General features: G+C 36.1%; 1 protein-coding gene across 3 annotated transcripts in view; it reads left to right on the top strand.

Moving 5' to 3' along the window:
* Positions 1-6,383: 6,383 nt before the first annotated feature.
* The window catches only part of LOC138702938 (WD repeat-containing protein 18-like), a 44,591-nt gene continuing 44,113 nt past the window's right edge, over positions 6,384-6,861 (top strand). For all 3 annotated transcript variants that reach the window (XR_011332925.1, XM_069830365.1, XM_069830355.1), the window contains exon 1: positions 6,384-6,579. The gene's annotated coding sequence lies outside the window, so the exon portion shown is untranslated. The remainder of the gene's footprint in view (positions 6,580-6,861) is intronic.

Below are 6,861 nucleotides of genomic sequence, written 5' to 3'. Positions count from 1 at the left end.
ATTGTGATGTTGGCAACCGTGTCTCACTCCATGTTTGCAACAGTGTTGTCAAACTTTCTGAACATTCCCTCTGAAGTGTGTAAAAAGTCCCGTCCTGGCATAAAAAATCCCGCCTTTCTACACTTCAATACTATAAAATAAGGGCCTTTTAGATTGTTTTGAATTGTCAAATCAATGCGTTTTTGAGAAACAATGCAACAATAAAACAAATAAACAGACATTCGTAATTTAATTTTTCTCTTATGTTACAGTGGAAACAAAACAGATATTAACAGAAAGCTTTCGTGTTTTTTTTTCTTCGCTGTTCGTTGTGAATGAAAATTCCGCACAAACTTGTAAGACCACCTTAAATATTATTTTGCTTTCCGTCTTTCACAGTGGACATATTATTAAATGTTCAATAAATTATTCACAAAAATGTTTGGTGAAACTTCGATATCCCTCCCACACTACACACGGGAAATTGTTATCTTTTCACATTCCTCGGCTTCACATCAACGTTAAACATATCATTAACAACTCACTAACCTTGTCATTACGTGGAATGTCCTGTAATGTAGAAATACGTAGAATTGCTCTGTGTTACGGTCAAAGGAGAAAAGTTACTAATATAAAAAGTATATAAAACTTAAAAAAAAAAGCTAGAAGTAAAAATTGATACTACTGTATCGTCATAGTTATGGCTTTTAAGGAACCCAGAGGTTCATTGCCGCCCTCACATAAGCCCGCCATCTGTCCCTATCCTGAGCAAGATTAATCCAGTCTCTACCATCATATCCCACCTCCCTCCAATCCATTTTAATATTGTAACTTTTATTCTTACTTTGCCACCACACACCCGTCAACAATGTGACTTTTATTCTTAATAATCCACCCTACAACAATGAGTATTCCACTCAACACAATAGTCGTTATTGCACTTCACCGAAGGCAATGACAATACACGTATATTATTGAGAAGAACAACAATGTACTCTTAATTTCAATTAATGTTCACAATGCACTATGTGCAGAACAAAACTGTCAGTTCTCAATTCACAGATCGCTCGCCTTAGCTAGTTCTTCTAGCTCACTGTTTAAGTTCACTGCACATCGAACTCAGGTCTTCCAAACTACGTCGCACTCGCCTGGTGCACACTGTCACAGTTACGGACTCACTCAAGTTCACTGCACGTCGAACCCCGGTCTTACGGCTATGTCGCGCTCGCCTGGATACTGCCACAGTTACGGACTCACTCAAGTTCACTGCACGTCGAACCCCGGTCTTCCGGCTACGTCGCGCTGGCTTCCTTGCTCGCTCGAAGACTCACTCGTAGACTGAAGACTGACTGACTGACTGATCGCTTTTATTTATTAAACCACATGTTCTCGGATCTTCGATTCGAGTAGCTTTCTGAATCTTCGAGAGGAATACGTTCCAGATGTTTCCCCTGCACTCTCCGCTCCGCGCCGTCACCGAAGTTCTACTCTCCTTGCTTCTTACCGCGCTGTAGCTCCTACCGAAGATCGAGTTACCGTTTCCCCGCGCCTTCCTTCTCGCTAGATGCGCGCGCAACCCCTGACGCGACAAGAACGTTGCAGACGGATGCCACAATATTATCCTCCCACCTACGTCTCGGCCTCCCCAGAGGTCTTATTATCTCCGGCTTCCCAACTAACACTCTATATGCATTTCTGGATTTGACCGTACGTGCTACATGCCCTGCCCATCTCAAACGTCTGGATTTCATGTTCCTAATTATGTCAGGTGAAGAATACAATGCGTGCAGTTCTGCGTTATGTACAGGGACATCATTTTATTTTTACTTCAATTTTTATTGTACCTGAGTTTTTTAATGTACTTCACTCCCACCCCTTCTACTAAGGAAGTTCCAACTCCACACAGAACCAAGACCGCAGATAGTAAGCAGTACTGAGTTACTGAGTATAGTACGTTCCAGAAATATGTTCGCGTTTTCCAGTGACGAAAGAGCTTTCAATATTGAATCATATTTTCGCACAGGTACTGTCCGTTTGCCTACGTCGCATCCCGATTTCCCCCACCTGCTTCTGCTCGCCCCTCTGTAAAAGCTGGGCTGTCTTAGCTCTTTTCTGAAAACATTAATTTCTCTTAGGAATTGGACGTTTACGTAATATTATACAGCTGTTTAATTTAACTTAAATAAAAGGGCCTCGTTAAGTAATTAACTGTCAGGTGATTTCCTCCCTTTCTACAATCCTGCGGCATAACCACTTGGACGGACAGTAGATAGCATGTCTGAGTAATTTTATATTTTCGGGTCGGGCAGAAGTGAAGATTGAATTTACAGTACGTAGAGTAGGTACAGAATTATTTCAACATGAGTTACTAGTACGAAGGACGAAACTGGCAATTGGAATTAGATGCAATAGTCTATAGTGCGATAATATGCACAAAAGAACTGAAGCCTGTATCGAAATGAACGGCCACCATTTTCAAAATTGTGTTTAAATATTCATATTATGATTATTTTTCAATTTAACTTCTTTCTCTATATTGTACGCTAATGTGCTGTAGACAGTATAATATACACTGCATAATGAATACGTTCGCATGGATAACTCACTTCGTGAGTAAAAACACTTATTCTTAATACAGTACTGTACTTTGATTGAAGAAAAACCTAATGAAAATTATCAAACTCAAAATCGCGATATTTCCTAGTTTACGTAAATGGATGAACTACTTTTCTTCCATCCTATACCTAGTAGAGTGATTTGTGTTTTACGCAAGTATCATCGAACTCCAGTCTTGGAGGGGGGAGCAAGCGGTGTTTCCGGTTCTCTAAAGGTATAGACAGGTTAATATTAAAAATGTTAGTAAAAATAAAATGATGTCCCTGTATAACTTTTTCCATTCTCCTGTAACTTCATCCCTCTTAGCACAAATATTTTCCTAAGCATCTTATTCTCGAACATCCTTAATCCTTTCTCAAAGTGAGAGTCCAAGTTTCACAACCATACAGAATAACCGGTAATATAATTGCTTTATAAATTCTAACTTTCAGCTTTTTTGAGAGCAGACTGGATGATAAAACCTTCTCAATCGAATAATGATAGGCATTTTCCGTATTTATTCGGCGTTTAATTTCCTCCCTAGTATCATTTATATTTGTTATTGTTGCTCCAAGATATTTTAATTTTTTCACCTCTTCAAAGGATAAATTTACAATTTTTATATTTTCATTTCGTACAATATTCTAGTCACGAGACATAATCATATACTTTGTCTTTTCGGGATTTACTTCCAAATCTATCTCTTTACTTGCTTCAAGTAAAATTCCCGTGTTTTTCCAATTAGTTTGTGGAGTCATGTCATCCGCATAATAAGGAGCTGATGTAACCCGTTCAATTCCAAACCCTCTCTGTTATCCTGGACTTTCCTAATGGAATACTCTAGAGCAAAAAAAGTAAAGGTGGTAGTGCATCTCCTTGCTTTAGCCCGCAATGTATTGGAAAAGCATTTGACAGAAACTGGACTATATGGACTCTGCTGTACGTTTCACTGAGATACATTTTAATTAATCGAACTAAATAGTTTCTTGGCAATGCCAAATTCAATAAGAATATTATATAAAACTTCTCCCTTAACTGAGTCATATATCTTTTTGAAATCTATGAATAACTTGATGTACTCTACCCTTATACTCCCATTTTTCTACAATATCTGTCGAATACAAAAAATCTGATCAATAGTTGATCTATTATGCCTAAAAACACGTTGATGATCCCCAATAAATTCATCTACACGTGGAATTAATCTCCTCAAAAGAATATTGGAAATGTCACTGCCCCTGTACGGAGGCGCGCCCCAAAATTTTGTACGACGTCAACAAAAGTGATATTCCTCGAAAGTTACTACAGTTAGTCTTGTCCCCCCTTTTAAAGATACCTACAATTATGGACTCCTTCCATTATTCTCGTACAATTTCCTTTTCCAAAACATTAAGTAGAAACTTACAAACTTCGTTCGATAATGCTCTTCCACCCTCTTGTATTAATTCTGTTGGAATTTGTTCGATACCTGGAGATTTGTAATTTTTAAGCTTTTCTATCGCGATTTCGACTTATGAAAGTGTGGGTTCGGGTATAAATGGCTCAGCAGTTAGTATTTCAATTTCGTCTCGACCATTTCTATTTGGCCCATGTACATTTAGTAGTTGCCCAAAATAGTTTTTCCATCTGTTCAGGATTGAATGAGAATCTGCAAGCAAGTCACCATTCTCATCCTTGACCACATTTAACCTTGCCTGATATCCATTCTTAAATTCCTTTATGCCCTTATGTTTTTATTCTTACTACTTGTTTCTACCGCATTGAGTTTTTCCTTCAAGTAATGTCTCTTTTTATTCCTAAGTGTACGACTTTCTTCCTGTCTTTCGTTGAAATATTTTTATTCGCCTCACCTGGATCCTGTAAGAATTCAATAAAATTTTGCCTGTTTCCTTCTTTCTACTACCGTGCAACAATTTTCATCAAACCACGGTTTTTTTTCATAGTTTCGTAATACCCTAGATCATATATATATATATATATATATATATAATATATATATGATCTAGGGTAATACCACAGTCTACTATATACAGTCGCGAAGCTTGAGGTGTTTTTTTTGCAAATCTCGTGATAAAGCGCTCCAAGCGGTTAGCAACTAGAAACAATAGACTGTCCATGGTCGACTTTGGACTGTGTCGTATTTCTATCGAGTGCTAGCTCGTTGCGTATTTCACATTGATGCTTGTGAAATGTTCGTTATTGGTTATAATGAAAATGTTAATGGCTAAAATATAATAATTAGAATAATAATATGGGACAAGGAGGAGACGTTTGTAGTGCTATAAATTGTAGCAACAGTAAGAGAAAGAGGCCAGAGTTATCCTTTTTCTGATTTCCGAAAGATTCAGAAAGGTTCCTGGGTTTCCACAAGAATTCTGTGCAGAAACGAAACTGTTAATTTGAAGTTCTTTGTGACTGTTAGAATACATTATATCCTTAAATTTCACAATGAAATGTTTCAGTCTAACCGAAAGGACATTAGATACCGGTCAAAGTTCTGTCACTTAGGCTGCTAAATTTCCAGAGAAATAAAGGTTAGGTCTACTTTTTTTTCAAAGGATATATTTTTAATTGTAGCTATTAATTTTGTTATTATTTTTGTGTGTTATTTTACTAAAGACGTAGAAAAATTAAGTTTGTTTTAATGACTTTACTGATCACGTTTTATTTTCAATTCTGGTGGGATTATTATTGCTTAGGCCTAATTTTTTCTTCAAAGGATATGTTTTTAATTATAGCTGTTAATTTTGTTGTTATTTTTATTTGTTGCTGTAACTAGAGACGTAGAAAAAGTCTGTTACAATAAAATGTATTGATCACGTTTTATTTCCAATTCTGGTGTGATTATTATTGCTTAACCTCATCCCATTTTGTTAACTACGTAAGCCTACACTACAAGTACCGGTACACGTAAGTTACTCCATTAATTCATATTTCCATTATCATTGTTGTAAAGAGAAATGCAAATTAATATTTATTGGTTTCAATTCATAGTTAATTATCGCTATAATCTTGAATGAGTGAAGCTATTATAGTAAATTTCAGTTCGTTTTGCACAAACAAAAATTATATTAAGTTATTCAGGTATCTTCGAGTTTATGGTGGAATTTAATATACTTCATTAAAATAATAAATTAACTTTATGCATTTAATATTTCAATAACGGAAGGAAGGTGTTAATTTTTCCAAAATAACACGACAATGAAAATGTAACATATTTTGTCGGCTGCTAGGAGAGAGATCTGCGATGATGAGGCGATAGTAGCGATCCTAGTGGTGGGAAACCATCCCTGTTTGCATTTTTACTACATATTGAGCTTCGCGACTGTATATAGTAGACTGTGGTAATACCTATGCTCTGCTCGGCTGCAATTTTGATATTATCTGTGATATTTTCCCATAGACTATTAACATCTAATTTTTCCTCAACTTCGTCGGAACTTCCTAAAGCGGCAAACCTATTTGAAGTTTCGACCTGATAATGTTGCTTAGTCCTCGTCCTTTAATTTCGCCATTTCGGAATATTGAATCTCCTAAAATATTAACCTGTTGCTTTACTCGCTTGGCTACTGGTAGTCTTTCTCTTAATTCTCCAATTACCAAATAATTGTCAGAATTACACTAGCAACATTTTAAGAAATAATAAAATAAAATAATATAATATAATACGAAACATCCAGAATTCGAGCATTTATTTCAAAATCTCCCGCCATCCCTCCACTAACCTAAAATTCCCATCTGAAAACACTGGTTTGCAAAGAGTGTAAATGCCTCAATTTTGGTGTATTCCCGTTCGTTATATTGGCAATTTTCAGCCATTTATATGCTTGACGAAGCCGCCAGCCGGAATAGCGCAGTACGGAAACATTTTGTTTTGTGAACATACTAATTAGTTACATGTTTACATCCGTAGTTGGGAAAGGTGGATATGTATTGGTTTTCCATTTTGATTAATGTGTGTAAGAGTAAAAGATTGCGTTAGTTCCAGCATCGTGTGTATACAAAGTAAGTAACTAATGTATCCCAATAGTTTTATTTGCTAGGCGTGTGTGATTGTGGCCATTTCATTGTCGATATCCAGAATTTTCATACTGGATTAAAATTTATTCATGTAGAAGCATGGTTTCAAAGTAATTAATTACTTGTTTGATATTAATCGTTCTGGAGTTTATCCAATATATAATTACGTTTCGAGTTTGTAGACACTCAAATGAAGTTCAAATTTGTGGATATCCAACTTAAAAGAGTATTATTATACATTAAGATCTTATTTCAGTATCATTTGTA

This window comes from Periplaneta americana, chromosome 1 (assembly GCF_040183065.1).
Source record: "Periplaneta americana isolate PAMFEO1 chromosome 1, P.americana_PAMFEO1_priV1, whole genome shotgun sequence".
Lineage (NCBI taxonomy): Eukaryota > Metazoa > Arthropoda > Insecta > Blattodea > Blattidae > Periplaneta > Periplaneta americana.
Note: the sequence above shows the minus strand (reverse complement) of the source record. Positions and strands in the feature narration are given on the sequence as shown.